Source organism: Nothobranchius furzeri, chromosome 7 (assembly GCF_043380555.1).
Source record: "Nothobranchius furzeri strain GRZ-AD chromosome 7, NfurGRZ-RIMD1, whole genome shotgun sequence".
Lineage (NCBI taxonomy): Eukaryota > Metazoa > Chordata > Actinopteri > Cyprinodontiformes > Nothobranchiidae > Nothobranchius > Nothobranchius furzeri.
Genome location: NC_091747.1, coordinates 10,847,754 through 10,866,830, shown reverse-complemented (window position 1 = coordinate 10,866,830; position 19,077 = coordinate 10,847,754).

The window sequence follows — 19,077 nt, the reverse complement described above, 5'->3', positions numbered from 1 at the left end:
CACTTATGGTTTGTAAATGGCACCCAGAATTATGTGGCACGAAGCACAATTTCACATCATTCTGGGTCCATTTGTGTGAAAACAAGGTCCAATCAGGCTGAAACGTTACAAGAAGGTAGAATCTATTGAGTTGTAAGTGATCTGAACGTTTCATGATGATCGCACATTCCTACAGGGGGTCAAACCATGTCCCAAAGGTCACCGGGCCTGGTGTCACTTTAAAGAAGTAGTCCAGTTACACCCTTGTGGGCTTATAACTTGGCTTCTGAATATCCTAAAGAGGTCAGGTTTGTTTTAGAGTACTCCAATTAACAGCCCCCATTACCCCAAAAAGGAATGGAGTCATTAGCACTTATGGTTTTTAAATGGCACCCAGAATTATGTTGCACGAAGCACAATTTCACATCATTCTGGGTCCATTTGGGTGAAAACAAGGTCCAATCAGGCTGAAACGTTACAAGAAGGTAGAATCTATTGAGTTGTAAGTGATCTGAACGTTTCATGATGATCGCACATTCCTAAGTGGGTCAAACCATGTCCCAAAGGTCACCGGATCTGGTGTCACTTTAAAGAAGTAGTCCAGTTACACATTTGTGGGCTTATAACTTGGCTTCTGAATGTCCTAGAGAGATCAGGTTTGTTTTATTGTACTCCAATCAACAGCCCCTACAACCACAAAAAGGAATGGAGTCATTAGCACTTATGGTTTGTAAATGGCACCCAGAATTATGTTGCACGAAGCACAATTTCACATCATTCTGGGTCCATTTGTGTGAAAACAAGGTCCAATCAGGCTGAAACGTTACAAGAAGGTAGAATCTATTGAGTTGTAAGTGATCTGAATGTTTCATGATCATCGCACATTCCTATAGGGGGTCAAACCATGTCCCAAAGGTCACCGGGCCTGGTGTCACGTTAAAGAAGTAGTCCAGTTACACCTTTGTGGGCTTGTAACTTGGCTTCTGAATATCCTAAAGAGGTCAGGTTTGTTTTAGAGTACTCCAATTAACAGCCCCCATTCCCCAAAAAGGAATGGAGTCATTAGCACTTATGGTTTTTAAATGGCACCCAGAATTATGTTGCACAAAGCACAATTTCACATCATTCTGGGTTCATTTGTGTGAAAACAAGGTCCAATCAGGCTGAAACGTTACAGGAAGGTAGAATCTATTGAGTTGTAAGTGATCTGAACGTTTCATGATGATAGCACTTTCCTAAGGGGGTCAAACCATGTCCTAAAGGTCACCGGATCTTGTGTCACTTTAAAGAAGTAGTCCAGTTACACATTTGTGGGCTTATAACTTGGCTTCTGAATATCCTAGAGAGGTCAGGTTTGTTTTAGAGTACTCCAAATAACAGCCCCTATTACCTCAAAAAGGAATGGAGTCATTAGCACTTATGGTTTTTAAATGGCACCCAGAATTATGTTGCACAAAGCACAATTTCACATCATTCTGGGTTCATTTGTGTGAAAACAAGGTCCAATCAGGCTGAAACGTTACAAGAAGGTAGAATCTATTGAGTTGTAAGTGATCTGAACGTTTCATGATGATCGCACATTCCTACAGGGGGTCAAACCATGTCCCAAAGGTCACCGGGCCTGGTGTCACTTTAAAGAAGTAGTCCAGTTACACCTTTGTGGGCTTATAACTTGGCTTCTGAATATCCTAAAGAGGTCAGGTTTGTTTTAGAGTACTCCAATTAACAGCCCCCATTACCCCAAAAAGGAATGGAGTCATTAGCACTTATGGTTTTTAAATGGCACCCAGAATTATGTTGCACGAAGCACAATTTCACATCATTCTGGGTCCATTTGGGTGAAAACAAGGTCCAATCAGGCTGAAACGTTACAAGAAGGTAGAATCTATTGAGTTGTAAGTGATCTGAACGTTTCATGATGATCGCACATTCCTAAGTGGGTCAAACCATGTCCCAAAGGTCACCGGATCTGGTGTCACTTTAAAGAAGTAGTCCAGTTACACATTTGTGGGCTTATAACTTGGCTTCTGAATGTCCTAGAGAGATCAGGTTTGTTTTATTGTACTCCAATCAACAGCCCCTACAACCACAAAAAGGAATGGAGTCATTAGCACTTATGGTTTGTAAATGGCACCCAGAATTATGTTGCACGAAGCACAATTTCACATCATTCTGGGTCCATTTGTGTGAAAACAAGGTCCAATCAGGCTGAAACGTTACAAGAAGGTAGAATCTATTGAGTTGTAAGTGATCTGAATGTTTCATGATCATCGCACATTCCTATAGGGGGTCAAACCATGTCCCAAAGGTCACCGGGCCTGGTGTCACGTTAAAGAAGTAGTCCAGTTACACCTTTGTGGGCTTGTAACTTGGCTTCTGAATATCCTAAAGAGGTCAGGTTTGTTTTAGAGTACTCCAATTAACAGCCCCCATTCCCCAAAAAGGAATGGAGTCATTAGCACTTATGGTTTTTAAATGGCACCCAGAATTATGTTGCACAAAGCACAATTTCACATCATTCTGGGTTCATTTGTGTGAAAACAAGGTCCAATCAGGCTGAAACGTTACAGGAAGGTAGAATCTATTGAGTTGTAAGTGATCTGAACGTTTCATGATGATAGCACTTTCCTAAGGGGGTCAAACCATGTCCTAAAGGTCACCGGATCTTGTGTCACTTTAAAGAAGTAGTCCAGTTACACATTTGTGGGCTTATAACTTGGCTTCTGAATATCCTAGAGAGGTCAGGTTTGTTTTAGAGTACTCCAAATAACAGCCCCTATTACCTCAAAAGGAATGGAGTCATTAGCACTTATGGTTTTTAAATGGCACCCAGAATTATGTTGCACAAAGCACAATTTCACATCATTCTGGGTTCATTTGTGTGAAAACAAGGTCCAATCAGGCTGAAACGTTACAAGAAGGTAGAATCTATTGAGTTGTAAGTGATCTGAACGTTTCATGATGATCGCACATTCCTACAGGGGGTCAAACCATGTCCCAAAGGTCACCGGGCCTGGTGTCACTTTAAAGAAGTAGTCCAGTTACACCTTTGTGGGCTTATAACTTGGCTTCTGAATATCCTAAAGAGGTCAGGTTTGTTTTAGAGTACTCCAATTAACAGCCCCCATTACCCCAAAAAGGAATGGAGTCATTAGCACTTATGGTTTTTAAATGGCACCCAGAATTATGTTGCACGAAGCACAATTTCACATCATTCTGGGTCCATTTGGGTGAAAACAAGGTCCAATCAGGCTGAAACGTTACAAGAAGGTAGAATCTATTGAGTTGTAAGTGATCTGAACGTTTCATGATGATCGCACATTCCTAAGTGGGTCAAACCATGTCCCAAAGGTCACCGGATCTGGTGTCACTTTAAAGAAGTAGTCCAGTTACACATTTGTGGGCATATAACTTGGCTTCTGAATGTCCTAGAGAGATCAGGTTTGTTTTAGTGTACTCCAATCAACAGCCCCTACAACCACAAAAAAGAATGGAGTCATTAGAACTTAAGGTTTGTAAATGGCACCCAGAATTATGTTGCACGAAGCACAATTTCACATCATTCTGGGTCCATTTGTGTGAAAACAAGGTCCAATCAGGCTGAAACGTTACAAGAAGGTAGAATATATTGAGTTGTAAGTGATATGAACGTTTCATGATGATCGCACATTCCTATAGGGGGTCAAATCATGTCCCAAAGGTCAACGGGCCTGGTGTCAATGTAAAGAAGTAGTCCAGTTACACATTTGTGGGCTTATAACTTGGCTTCTGAATGTCCTAGAGTGATCAGGTTTGTTTCAGAGTACTACAATCAACAGCCCCTACAACCACAAAAAGGAATGGAGTCATTAGCACTTATGGTTTGTAAATGGCACCCAGAATTATGATGCACGAAGCACAATTTCACATCATTCTGGGTCCATTTGTGTGAAAACAAGGTCCATTCAGAATGAAACGTTACAAGAAGGTAGAATCTATTGAGTTGTAAGTGATCTGAACTTTTCATTATGATCGCACATTCCTATAGGGGGTCAAACCATGTCCCAAAGGTCACCGGGCCTGGTGTCACTTTAAATAAGTAGTCCAGTTACACATTTGTGGGCTTTTAACTTGGCTTCTGAATGTCCTAGAGAGATCAGGTTTGTTTTAGTGTACTCCAATCAACAGCCCCTACAACCACAAAAAGGAATGGAGTCATTAGCACTTATGGTTTGTAAATGGCACCCAGAATTATGTTGCACTAAGCACAATTTCACATCATTCTGGGTTCATTTGTGTGAAAACAAGGTCCAATCAGGCTGAAACGTTACAGGAAGGTAGAATCTATTGAGTTATAAGTGATCTGAACGTTTCATGATGATCGCACATTCCTAAGGGGGTCAAACCATGTCCCAAAGGTCACCAGATCTGGTGTCACTTTAAAGAAGTAGTCCAGTTACACATTTGTGGGCTTATAACTTGGCTTCTGAATGTCCTAGAGAGGTCAGGTTTGTTTTAGTGTACTCCAATCAACAGCCCCTACAACCACAGAAAGGAATGGAGTCATTAGCACTTATGGTTTGTAAATGGCACCCAGAATTATGTTGCACGAAGCACAATTTCACATCATTCTGGGTCCATTTGTGTGAAAACAAGGTCCAATCAGGCTGAAAGGTTACAAGAAGGAAGAATCTATTGAGTTGTAAGTGATCTGAATGTTTCATGATCATCGCACATTCCTATATGGGGTCAAACCATGTCCCAAAGGTCACCGGGCCTGTTGTCACGTTAAAGAAGTAGTCCAGTTACACCTTTGTGGGCTTGTAACTTGGCTTCTGAATATCCTAAAGAGGTCAGGTTTGTTTTAGAGTACTCCAATTAACAGCCCCCATTCCCCAAAAAGGAATGGAGTCATTAGCACTTATGGTTTTTAAATGGCACCCAGAATTATGTTGCACAAAGCACAATTTCACATCATTCTGGGTTCATTTGTGTGAAAACAAGGTCCAATCAGGCTGAAACGTTACAAGAAGGTAGAATCTATTGAGTTGTAAGTGATCTGAATGTTTCATGATCATCGCACATTCCTATAGGGGGTCAAACCATGTCCCAAAGGTCACCGGGCCTGGTGTCACTTTAAAGAAGTAGTCCAGTTACACCTTTGTGGGCTTATAACTTGGCTTCTGAATGTCCTAGAGAGATCAGGTTGGTTTTAGTGTACTCCAATCAACAGCCCCTACAACCACAAAAAGGAATGGAGTCATTATGGTTTGTAAATGGCACCCAGAATTATGTTGCATGAAGCACAATTTCACATCATTCTGGGTCCATTTGTGTGAAAACAAGGTCCAATCAGGCTGAAACGTTACAAGAAGGTAGAATCTATTGAGGTGTAAGTGATCTGAACGTTTCATGATGATCGCACATTCCTAAGGGGGTCAAACCATGTCCCAAAGGTCACCGGGCCTGGTGTCACTTTAAAGAAGTAGTCCAGTTACACCTTTGTGGGCTTATAACTCGGCTTCTGAATATCCTAGAGAGGTCAGGTTTAATTTAGAGTACTCCCATTAACAGCCCCCATTACCCCAAAAAGGAATGGAGTCATTAGCACTTATGGTTTTTAAATGGCACCCAGAATTATGTTGCACAAAGCACAATTTCACATCATTCTGGGTTCATTTGTGTGAAAACAAGGTCCAATCAGGCTGAAACGTTACAGGAAGGTAGAATCTATTGAGTTGTAAGTGATCTGAACGTTTCCTGATGATAGCACTTTCCTAAGGGGGTCAAACCATGTCCCAAAGGTCACTGGATCGGTGTCAATTTAAAGAACTAGTCCAGTTACACATTTGTGGGCTTATAACTTGGCTTCTGAATGTCCTAGAGAGATCAGGTTTGTTTTAGTGTACTCCAATCAACAGCCCCTACAACCACAAAAAGGAATGGAGTCATTAACACTTATGGTTTGTAAATGGCACCCAGAATTATGTTGCACGAAGCACAATTTCACATCATTCTGGGTCCATTTGTGTGAAAACAAGGTCCAATCAGGCTGAAACGTTACAAGAAGGAAGAATCTATTGAGTTGTAAGTGATCTGAATGTTTCATGATCATCGCACATTCCTATATGGGGTCAAACCATGTCCCAAAGGTCACCGGGCCTGGTGTCACGTTAAAGAAGTAGTCCAGTTACACCTTTGTGGGCTTGTAACTTGGCTTCTGAATATCCTAAAGAGGTCAGGTTTGTTTTAGAGTACTCCAATTAACAGCCCCCATTCCCCAAAAAGGAATGGAGTCATTAGCACTTATGGTTTTTAAATGGCACCCAGAATTATGTTGCACAAAGCACATTTTCACATCATTCTGGGTTCATTTGTGTGAAAACAAGGTCCAATCAGGCTGAAACGTCACAGGAAGGTAGAATCTATTGAGTTGTAAGTGATCTGAACGTTTCATGATGATAGCACTTTCTTAAGGGGGTCAAACCATGTCCTAAAGGTTACCGGATCTTGTGTCACTTTAAAGAAGTAGTCCAGTTACACATTTGTGGGCTTATAACTTGGCTTCTGAATATCCTAGAGAGGTCAGGTTTGTTTTAGAGTACTCCAAATAACAGCCCCTATTACCTCAAAAAGGAATGGAGTCATTAGCACTTATGGTTTTTAAATGGCACCCAGAATTATGTTGCACGAAGCACAATTTCACATCATTCTGGGTCAATTTGTGTGAAAACAAGGTCCAATCAGGCTGAAACGTTACAAGAAGGTAGAATCTATTGAGTTGTAAGTGATCTGAACGTTTCATGATGATCGCACATTGCTATAGGGGGTCAAACCATGTCCCAAAGGTCACCGGGCCTGGTGTCACTTTAAAGAAGTAGTCCAGTTACACCTTTGTGGGCTTATAACTTGGCTTCTGAATGTCCTAGAGAGATCAGGTTTGTTTTAGTGTACTCCAATCAACAGCCCCTACAACCACAAAAAGGAATGGAGTCATTAGCACTTATGGTTTGTAAATGGCACCCAGAATTATGTTGCACGAAGCACAATTTCACATCATTCTGGGTCCATTTGTGTGAAAACAAGGTCCAATCAGGCTGAAACGTAACAAGAAGGTAGAATCTATTGAGTTGTAAGTGATCTGAACGTTTCATGATGATCGCACATTCCTAAGGGGGTCAAACCATGTCCCAAATTTCACCGGGCCTGGTGTCACTTTAAAGAAGTAGTCCAGTTACACCTTTGTGGGCTTATAACTTGGCTTCTGAATGTCCTAGAGAGATCAGGTTTGTTTTAGTGTACTCCAATCAACAGCCCCTACAACCACAAAAAGGAATGGAGTCATTAGCACTTATGGTTTGTAAATGGCACCCAGAATTATGTTGCACGAAGCACAATTTCACATCATTCTGGGTCCATTTGTGTGAAAACAAGGTCCAATCAGGCTGAAACGTTACAAGAAGGTAGAATCAATTGAGTTTTAAGTGATATGAACGTTTCATGATGATCGCACATTCCTATAGGGGGTCAAACCATGTCCCAAAGGTCACCGGGCCTGGTGTCACTTTAAAGAAGTAGTCCAGTTACACCTTTGTGGGCTTATAACTTGGCTTCTGAATGTCCTAGAGAGATCAGGTTTGTTTTAGTGTACTCCAATCAACAGCCCCTACAACCACAAAAAGGAATGGAGTCATTATGGTTTGTAAATGGCACCCAGAATTATGTTGCACGAAGCACAATTTCACATCATTCTGGGTTCATTTGTGTGAAAACACGTCTTGCTTGGGCTTCTCACCTGGAGGCGCTCAGTCAGACCCAGTGTTGACATGTCGCAAGACGCTCCTCGGGGCGCGTCTTGCTTGGGCCTCTCTCCTGGGGTGGCGATCAGTCAGACCCAGTGTTGACATGTGTCAAGACGCTCCTCGGGCGTTTCTTGCTTGGGCCTCTCTCATGGAGGCCTTCTGTCAGACCCAGTGTTGACATGTGTCAAGACGCTCCTCGGGGCGCATCTTGCTTTGGCCTCTCTCCTGGAGGCGCTCAGTCAGACCGAGTGCTGACATGTGGCAAGAAGCTCCTCGGGGCGCGTCTTCCTTGGGCTTCTCTCCTGGAGGCCCTCAGTCAGACCCATTGTTGACATGTGGCAAGACGCTCCTCGGGGCGCGTATTGCTTGGGCCTCTCTCCTGGATGCCCTCTGTCAGACCCAGTGTTGACATGTGGCAAGACTCTCCTCGGGGCGCGTCTTGCTTGGGCTTCTCACATGGAGGCCCTCAGTCAGACCCAGTGTTGACATGTGTCAAGACGCTCCTCGGGGCGTGTCTTGCTTGGGCCTCTCTCCTGGAGGCGCTCAGTCAGACCCAGTGTTGACATGTGGCAAGACGCTCCTCGGGGCGCTTCTTGCTTGGGCTTCTCTACTGGAGGCCCTCAGTCAGACCCATTGTTGACATGTGACAAGACGCTCCTCGGGGCACGTCTTGCTTGGGCCTCTCTCCTGGAGCCGCTCAGTCAGACCGAGTAGTGACATGTGACAAGACGCTCCTCGGGGCGCGTGTTGCTTGGACCTCTCTCCTGGAGGCGCTCAGTCAGACCCAGTGTTGACATGTGTCAAGACGCTCCTCGGGCGTTTCTTGCTTGGGCCTCTCTCCTGGAGGCGCTCAGTCAGACCGAGGGCTGACATGTGGCAAGACGCTCCTCGGGGCGCGTCTTGCTTGGGCCTCTCTCCAGAAGGCTCTCAATCAGACCCAGTGTTGACACGTGGCAAGACGCTCCTCGGGGCGCTTCTTGCTTGGGCCTCTCTCCTGGAGGCGCTCAGTCAGACCCAGTGGTGACATGTGGCAAGACGCTCCTCGGGGCGCGTATTGCTTGGGCCTCTCTCCTGGATGCCCTCTGTCAGACCCAGTGTTGACATGTGGCAAGACGCTCCTCGGGGCGAGTCTTGCTTGGGCCTCTCTCCAGAAGGCCCTCAATCAGACCCAGTGTTGACACGTGGCAAGACGCTCCTCGGGGCGCTTCTTGCTTGGGCCTCTCTCCTGGAGGCGCTCAGTCAGACCCAGTGGTGACATGTGGCAAGACGCTCCTCGGGGCACGTCTTGCTTGGGCCTCTCTCGTGGAGGCGCTCAGTCAGACCGAGTAGTGACATGTGACAAGACGCTCCTCGGGGCGCGTCTTGCTTGGGCCTCTCTCCTGGAGGAGCTCAGTCAGACCCAGTGTTGACATGTGGCAAGACGCTCCTCAGGGCGCGTCTTGCTTGGGCCTCTCTCCTGGAGGTTCTCAGTCAGACCCAGTGTTGACATGTGGCAAGATGCTCCTCGGGGCGCGTCTTGCTTGGGCCTCTCTCCTGGAGGAGCTCAGTCAGACCCAGTGTTCACATGTGGCAAGACGCTCCTCGGGGCGCATCTTGCTTGGGCGTCTCTCCTGGAGGCGCTCAGTCAGACCCATTGTTGACATGTGGCAAGACGCTCCTCGGGGCACGTCTTGCTTGGGCCTCTCTCCTGGAGGCGCTCAGTCAGACCGAGTTCTGACATGTGGCAAGACGCTCCTCGAGGCGCGTCTTGCTTGGGCTTCTCTCCTGGAGGCCCTCAGTCAGACCCATTGTTGACATGTGGCAAGACGCTCCTCGGGGCGCGTCTTATTTGGGCCTCTCTCCTGGAGGCGCTCAGTAAGACCGAGTGCTGACATGTGGCAAGACGCTCCTCGGGGCGCTTCTTGCTTGGGCTTCTCTCCTGGAGGCCCTCAGTCAGACCCATTGTTGACATGTGGCAAGATGCTCCTCGGGGTGCATCTTGCTTGGGCCTCTCTCCTTGAGGCCCTCTGTCAGACCCAGTGTTGACATGTGGCAAAACGCTCCTCCGGGCGCGTCTTGCTTGGGCCTCTCTCCTGGAGGCGCTCAGTCAGACCCAGTGTTCACATGTGGCAAGACGCTCCTTGGGGCGCGTCTTGCTTGGGCCTCTCTCCTGGAGGCGCTCAGTCAGACCGAGTGCTGACATGTGGCAAGACGCTACCGACGCGGTCTTTAGCGTTTGTGTATATAAAGAAGGTCGATGACATTTACAGACCCGGCGGCGTGGGCACCACAGTAGAACAACAAGGTGCTCTCAAGCGCACACAGATACTGAACGCATTGTCACTCGTGATGTCTATACTGACATGCCCGATTCTAATTTCTATGTATATTAAATTATGACAAGAGCTACTTTAGGTGGTTACAATTACACTCTGACCACGTGCATTAGTTTCTGCTAGTGCCCTTTAAATACATTTGCCCACTTGCTCTAACTGCCATTAAACCCACACGTACAACATCCAAGAAAAACAATGATCTCGCTGTCTGTACTGGGTGTATTCTCAGTAGTCGCAGTTGCTCAGGCCATGGTGGTACTCTCACATAACGCCTCTGAGATACGTCCCATCACACCACCTCCTAGACTACTCGCGAAAGAGTATTCAACACCCCCCTTGTACGAAGACAACCATTATAACGAGCACAGCACAACGCTTGCCGCACACAAAGACAACTTGCAGGAGACAACGCTACCACCTGTTATGAGAACAACGGATTCGAGTGACAACGATCGCGACTATGACGAGCACATTACAGCACCCTCTGTGCACGAAGACCAGGTGCAGGAGACAATGCTACCACCTGTCATGAGAAACAAGAGTTTGGTTAACAATGATCATCGTCGTGTCCCATTGAAAACGGGCGCACCATCGCACACATCGTACATGTGTGTTAACCCACCTGCGACAGACTTTGTGTGTTGCATCTCATCGAGATGTATTGACGTCTGTGTCAATACAGGAGTCTATAAGCTGGGAGCTGGATGCTAACGACCCGTGCATGCGCCACACAAAAGGTAACTCGACTAACTACAAAACGCATATTGTGATGTAGAAAGTTGGCTCAACTGTTTGAATCAGCTGCAGCTGCGGTTTACTCACGACGTGAATTGCACGCTTGTTAGAAGTACATTCGGAGCACTTAAAAAATACATCGCTCTCATCGAGTTCCGTCTCAGTGTTCACCGGCTGATGTGCAAGAGCGTGACATGGGATCGCCAGGAACTTACTTAAGGACTATCATCTCATTTGGCATTTACTCACGGACCCAAGAAACCAGTTCCGAAAAATGGTCGAGAATTATAACTTGTCTAATAGCAACTGGAAGATATGTTGCGTCATAAGCCTCTGATGGTTCACAAGGTGCACGGTCCACTCGAAATCCTAATGCTGTATTTGTAGTACATACACTAAGTCTTCTCTGTTGATGTCAGACTAGAGTTTTATTAGAGTTTTACTTTGCAACAATGGGATTCGAGCAATTGATGTGTATATTTTTAATAGTGCACAATGCTACTATTCCTAGGCTGAATGTATGACATGGCTCTTATGTATCATTATGTATCGTTTCCATTAAGTACTAATTTAAATAAAGTCCCTCTGTCCTCAGTGCTAGGTTGTGGGTTTAATACACATTATTATGATCAACCTGTTGAATAGTATAATAACAATATTCCTGTAAAAGTCATTTAGTAATGAACAACCTCAGTTCTGTGAAAGAACATCATGTCTCTGATGTGTACACTGCAGGCCTGACCGGGGTTTGCACGCAAGGGCCTGTGTGTGTGTGTGTGTGTGTGTGTGTGTGTGTGTGTGTGCGTGTGTGCGTGCGTGCGTGTGTGTGTGTGTGTGTGTGTGTGTGTGTGTGTGAAACAAATAAAGATAAATATAGCGAGTGCGGCCACGAGCGGTCGTGCAGGGTAGAGGCTGCGCGAAAACGCCTCTAAAACAAGCGCGTGCCCACGCCCGATCCGTGGAAGCACGTAGAACTAGCCAACGTACTAGCAGAAATCAATGATCGCACACGGGTCATTGAGTGTGTACAGGGTTCGTCTGCGTGTGTGGCATTGGGCAATCTAGCGGCAACCGAGTGGCCTGAAGGCGGAACCGGCCAACCCGTCGCCCTCACCATCGTTGCTCTTCGAGATGAACTATTGCTAAAGATGATCGTCCTCATCAACCACGGCGCTACCAGAGTATATCGTAACGAAGACCCTCTCCGCGACCTCGCGGCCAGTGTGCGCAGTGTACAGCAAATGACAAACGATGTTGCGAGCGATATATCGGAAAAACTTTGCACTGACGCGAAGGTCGCCACTGCAGGTTGTGTGAGTCTCGCGCAAAGTGCCATATCAAACGTGCGCAAGCTAGTGACAAGCAACTTCACCAGATCCGTAGATTCTGCATACGCTCGGATACCAATGAAAGTATCGAGAGATAACACCGACACGAGTTGCGCGACGGCGCTGGCTGCAGTCGCTACAACACTGGATTTATTAATCAACGTAATTGTGATCTTAATGGCTTATCGAGTGTGAACCAGAAACTACAACCAGTACTACAGAAAACTGGCATGAGGGTCGCGGTCTAACGTTATGTTGGTGTCTCGCATCGACCGTCGACGGCCGTTTGCCAGCGGCTGAAAATGGCACAGTTGACGAAATGGAAACGCCGACCGTCGATGGTGCACTCTCGCAAGTTCCAACCGCACCATCTCAGGAGACAGACCACAGAGTCATATTAGCGGAGGGTAGATAGAAAATGCGCAAACCGCCGCAACCGCCCATATACATACTATACGAGTTCAACATAGAGTGGAGTAAGAAGTTACTACCGATTGTATTTCCAACGTGCAAGCAGCTGGTGTGTGACGCTTTACTTGAGTATTACAGAGGTTGCGATGTCCTGTGTTCCACGAGCGCATGGAAACAAGTGAACGAACTTCTACGGACCGTACTGTTGGGGTATGAGCGAGCTGTAAAATCAATACACGCTAGACACGCGGACTTTGCCGCGTTACTGGACACGCATATCGCCACAACAAAACCGGGTCAAGTGTTCGGGGCGTCACCGCGCTCGACTATACACGTCTTGGCCTACCGCGAGTACATGAGCCCACAGATCCTAAGCGAGGTCGAAGCCGTTGTGTCTACCCAACGCAAATTCAGCACAGCCGTGCGCGCTAAGACAAGTCCCTCTAGACTGCTGGAAACTTTGGAAACGTGGAAGGCTGGCGTGTACGCGCTTTCTACACATCTCAACGGTATGATCGCGATACTCTCAGCCGCACAACAACTAATGGTCATGTGTTCGGAAGGTCTGATCAGGTCTGACATGACCGGTTGTCAATCCACGTCGAGCGTGCACTCACACACGGATATCCTGGCGTACAGTAAAGCGACGGCGACCTCTACGCTCACGTTGATCGCCGATGTTTAGAAGGGCAATTGAGTGTGTTGGCTGACAAAAGCTATGGTGACCGACGGTCGCGTCGACTACAATGTGCCTCACTGCGACTGGAGAGGCGTATGTGATCCTTTGCAAATCGACAACACCACCGCGGTCGAGTGCGAAGTCACGGTCGGCGGCGTGTTGTCCTTACTGTGCCCCATACAATGTGACGGTCCGTGTCACGGACCGGTGTGTTACGACCCGACTAACGAAACGTACCAGGTGATAACATTCCATCCGCCCATTACAGCGGAGCGAGCGTTTCGCCACACTCCCAAACCAAGGTTAATAGTTGTAGCGCACGCCCTTTCAGACCTCGGTGCACGCGAAACACTGGCGTACGCTCACAACATCACGCTCGAGACAGCTCAAGCGTTACGCGAAACAAAGGACGTGTTCAAATCCATAGAGAATATACGGTCTTTAGCGTATGCGTATATAAAGAAGGTCGATGACATTTGCAGACCCGGCGGCGTGGGCACCACAGTAGAACAACAAGGTGCTCTCAAGCGCACACAGTTACTGGCCGCATTATCACTCGCGATGTCTATCCTGACATGCCCGTTTCTGATTTCTATGTATATTAAATTATGACAAGAGCTACGGTGGTTACGATTACACTCTGACCACGTGCCTTAGTTTCTGCTAGTGACCTATAAATACATTTGCCCACTTGCTCCCACTGCCATTAAAGCGGCTGTACCCACACAAACAACACCCAAGAAAAAAAATGATCTTGCTGTCTGTACTGGGTGTACTCTCAGTAGTCGCAGTTGCTCAGGCCATGGTGGTACGCTCACATAACGCCTCTGAGATACGTCCCATCACACCACCTCCTAGACTACTCGCGAAGGAGTATTCAACACCCCCTTTGTACGAAGACAACCATTATAACGAGCACAGCAAAACGCTTGCCGCACGCGAAGACAACATGCAGGAGACAACGCTACCACCTGTCGTGAGAACAACGGATTCGAGTGACAACGATCGCGACTATGACGAGCACATTACAGCACCCTCTGTGCACGAAGACCAGGTGCAGGAGACAACGCTACCACCTGTCGTGAGAAACAAGAGTTTGGTTAACAATGATCATCGTCGTGTCCCATTGTAAACGGGCGCGCCATCGCACACATCGTACATGTGTGTTAACCCACCTGTATGCAACAGACTTTGTGTGTTGCATGACATCGAGATGTATTGACGTCTGTGTCAATACAGGACTCTCTAAGCTGGGAGCTGGACGCTAACGACCCGTGCATGCGCCACACAAAAGGTAACTCGACTAACTACAAAACGCATATTGTGATGTAGAAAGTTGGCTCGACTGTTTGAATCAGCTGCAGCTGCGGTTTACTCACGAAGTGAATCGCACGCTTGTTAGAAGTACATTCGGAGCACTTAAAAAATACATCGCTCTCATCGAGTTCCGTCTCAGCGTTCACCGGCTGATGGGCAAGAGCGTGACATGGGATCGCCAGGAACTTACTTAAGGACTATCATCTCATTTGGCATTTACTCACGGACCCAAGAAACCAGTTCCGAAAAATGGTCGAGAATTATAACTTGTCTAATAGCAACTGGAAGATATGTTGCGTCATAAGCCTCTGATGGTTCACAAGGTGCACGGTCCACTCGAAATCCTAATGCTGTATTTGTAGTACATACACTAAGTCTTCTCTGTTGATGTCTGACTAGAGTTTTATTAGAGTTTTACTTTGCAACAATGGGATTCGAGCAATTGATGTGTATATTTTTAATAGTGCACAATGCTACTATTCCTAGGCTGAATGTATGACATGGCTCTTATGTATCATTATGTATCGTTTCCATTAAGTACTAATTTAAATAAAGTCCCTCTGTCCTCAGTGCTAGGTTGTGGGTTTAATACACATTATTATGATCAACCTGTTGAATAGTATAATAACAATATTCCTGTAAAAGTCATTTAGTAATGAACAACCTCAGTTCTGTGAAAGAACATCATGTCTCTGATGTGTACACTGCAGGCCTGACCGGGGTTTGCATGCAAGGGCCTGTGTGTGTGTGTGTGTGTGTGTGTGTGTGTGTGTGTGTGTGTGTGTGTGTGTGTGTGTGTGTGTGTGTGTGTGTGTGTTGTGTGTGTGTGTGTGTGTGTGTGTGTGTGTGTGTGTGTGTGTGTGTGTGTGTGTGTGTGTGTGTGTGTGTGTGTGTGAAACAAATAAAGATAAAAATAGCTAGTGCGGCCACGAGCGGTCGTGCAGGGTAGAGGCTGCGCGAAAACGCCTCTAAAACAAGCGCGTGCCCACACCCGATCCGTGGAAGCACGTAGAACTAGCAAACGTACTAGCAGAAATCAACGATCGCACACGGGTCATTGAGTGTGTACAGGGTTCGTCTATGTGTGTGGCATTGGGCAATCTAGCGGCAACCGAGTGGCCTGAAGGTGGAACCGGCCAACCCGTCGCCCTCACCATCGTTGCGCTTCGAGATGAACTATTGCTGAAGATGATCGTCTTCGTCAACCACGGCGCTACCAGAGTTACCACGACATGCGCCTTAAAAGCGTTCTCGTTTGGGTCAGCGCCACCAGAATTGAATTGGCAAGTCAGCGGATATTACACAACTCGTAACGAAGACCCTCTCCGCGACCTCGCGGCCAGTGTGCGCAGTGTACAGCAAATGACAAATGATGTTGCGAGCGATATATCGGAAAAACTTTGCACTGACGCGACGGTCGCCACTGCAGGTTGTGTGAGTCTCACGCAAAGTGCCATATCAAACGTGCGCAAGCCAGTGACAAGCAACTTCACCAGATCCGTAGATTCTGCATACCCTCGGATACGAATGAAAGTATCGAGAGATAACACCGACACGAGTTGCGCGACGGCGCTGGCTGCAGTCGCTACAACACTGGATTTATTAATCAACGTAATTGTGATCGTAATGGCGTTTCGAGTGTGCACCAGAAACTACAACCAGTACTACAGAAAACTGGCATGAGGGTCGCGGTCTAACGTTATGTTGGTGTCTCGCATCGACCGTCGACGGCCGTTTGCCAGCGGCTGAAAATGGCACAGTTGACGAAATGGAAACGCCGACCGTCGATAGCGCACTCTCGCAAGTTCCAACCGCACCATCTCAGGAGACAGACCACAGAGTCATATTAGCGGAGGGTAGATAGAAAATGCGCAAACCGCCGCAACCGCCCATATACATACTATACGAGTTCAACATAGAGTGGAGTAAGAAGTTACTACCGATTGTATTTCCAACGTGCAAGCAGCTGGTGTGTGACGCTTTACTTGAGTATCACAGAGGTTGCGATGTCCTGTGTTCAACGAGCGCATGGAAACAAGTGAACGAACTTCTACCGACGGTACTATTGGGGTATGAGCGAGCTGTAAAATCAATACAAGCTAGGCACGCGGACTTTGCCGTGTTACTGGACACGCATATATCGCAACAACAAAACCGGGTCAAGTGTTCGGGGCGTCACCGCGCTCGACTATACACGTCTTGGCCTACCACGAGTACATGAGCCCACAAGATCCTAAGCGAGGTCGAAGCCGTTGTGTCTACCCAACGCAAATTCAGCACAGCCGTGCGCGCTAAGACAAGTCCCTCTAGACTGCTGGAAACTTTGGAAACGTGGAATGCTGGCGTGTACGCGCTTCCTACACATCTCAACAGTATGATCGCGATACTCTCGGCCGCACAACAACTAATGGTCATGTGTTCGGAAGGTCTGATCAGGTCTGACATGACCGGTTGTCAATCGACGTCGAGCGTCCACTCACACACGGATATCCTGGCGTACAGTAAAACGACAGCGACCTCTATGCTCAGGTTGATCGCCGATGTAATAGATTCTACCTTCTTGTAACGTTTCAGCATGATTGGACCTTGTTTTCACACAAATGAACCCAGAATGATGTGAAATTGTGCTTCGTGCAACATAATTCTGGGTGCCATTTAAAAACCATAAGTGCTAATGACTCCATTCCTTTTTGTGGTTGAAGGGGCTGTTGATTGGAGTACACTAAAACAAACCTGATCTCTCTAGGACATTCAAAAGCCAAGTTATAAGCCCACAAATGTGTAACTGGACCACTTCTTTAAATTGACACCAGATCCGGTGACCTTTGGGACATGGTTTGGCCCCCTTAGGAAAGTGCTATCATCATGAAACGTTCAGATCACTTACAACTCAATAGATTCTACCTTCCTGTAACGTTTCAGCCTGATTGGACCTTGTTTTCACACAAATGAACCCAGAATGATGTGAAATTGTGCTTCGTGCAACATAATTCTGGGTGCCATTTAAAAACCATAAGTGCTAATGATTCCATTCCTTTTTGGGGTAATGGGGGCTGTTAATTGGAGTACTCTAAAACAAACCTGACCTCTCTAGGATATTCAGAAGCCAAGTTATAAGCCCACAAAGGTGTAACTGGACTACATCTTTAAAGTGACACCAGGCCCGGTGACCTTTGGGACATGGTTTGACCCCCTATAGGAATGTGCGATCATGATGAAACGTTCAGATCACTTACAACTCAATAGATTCTACCTTCTTGTAACATTTCAGCCTGATTGGACCTTGTTTTCACACAAATGAACCCAGAATGATGTGAAATTGTGTTTCGTGCAACATAATTCTGGGTGCCATTTACAAACCATAAGTGCTAATGACTCCATTCATTTTTGTGGTTGTAGGGGCTGTTGATTGGAGTACACTAAAACAAACCTGACCTCTATAGGACATTCAGAAGCCAAGTTATAAGCCCACAAATGTGAAACTGGACTACTTCTTTAAAGTGACACCAGGCCCGGTGACCTTTGGGACATGGTTTGACCCCCTATAGGAATGTGCGATCATCATGAAACGTTCAGATCACTTACAACTCAATAGATTCTACCTTCTTGTAACGTTTCAGCCTGACTGGACCTTGTTTTCACACAAATGGACCCAGAATGATGTGAAATTGTGCTTCGTACAACATAATTCTGGGTGCCATTTAAAAAACATAAGTGCTAATGACTCCATTCCTTTTTGTGGTTGTAGGGGCTGTTGATTGGAGTACACTAAAACAAACCTGATCTCTCTAGGACATTCAGAAGCCAAGTTATAAGCCCACAAATGTGTAACTGGACTACTTCTTTACATTGACACCAGATCCGGTGACCTCTGGGACATGGTTTGACCCCCTTAGGAAAGTGCTATCATCATGAAACGTTCAGATCACTTACAACTCAATAGATTCTACCTTCCTGTAACGTTTCAGCCTGATTGGACCTTGTTTTCACACAAATGAACGCAGAATGATGTGAAATTGTGCTTCGTGCAACATAATTCTGGGTGCCATTTACAAACCATAAGTGCTAATGACTCCATTCCTTTTTGTGGCTGTAGGGGCTGTTGATTGGAGTACACTAAAACAAGCCTGACCTCTCTAGGACATTCAGAAGCCAAGTTATAAGCCCACAAAGGTGTAACTGGACTACTTCTTTAAAGTGACACCAGGCCCGGTGACCTTTGGGACATGGTTTGACCCCCTTAGGAAAGTGCTATCATCATGAAACGTTCAGATCACTTACAACTCAATAGATTCTACCTTCTTGTAACGTTTCAGCCTGATTGGACCTTGTTTTCACTCAAATGGACCCAGAATGATGTGAAATTGTGCTTCGTGCAACATAATTCTGGGTGCCATTTACAAACCATAAGTGCTAATGACTCCATTCCTTTTTGTGGCTGTAGGGGCTGTTGATTGGAGTACACTAAAACAAGCCTGACCTCTCTAGGACATTCAGAAGCCAAGTTATAAGCCCACAAAGGTGTAACTGGA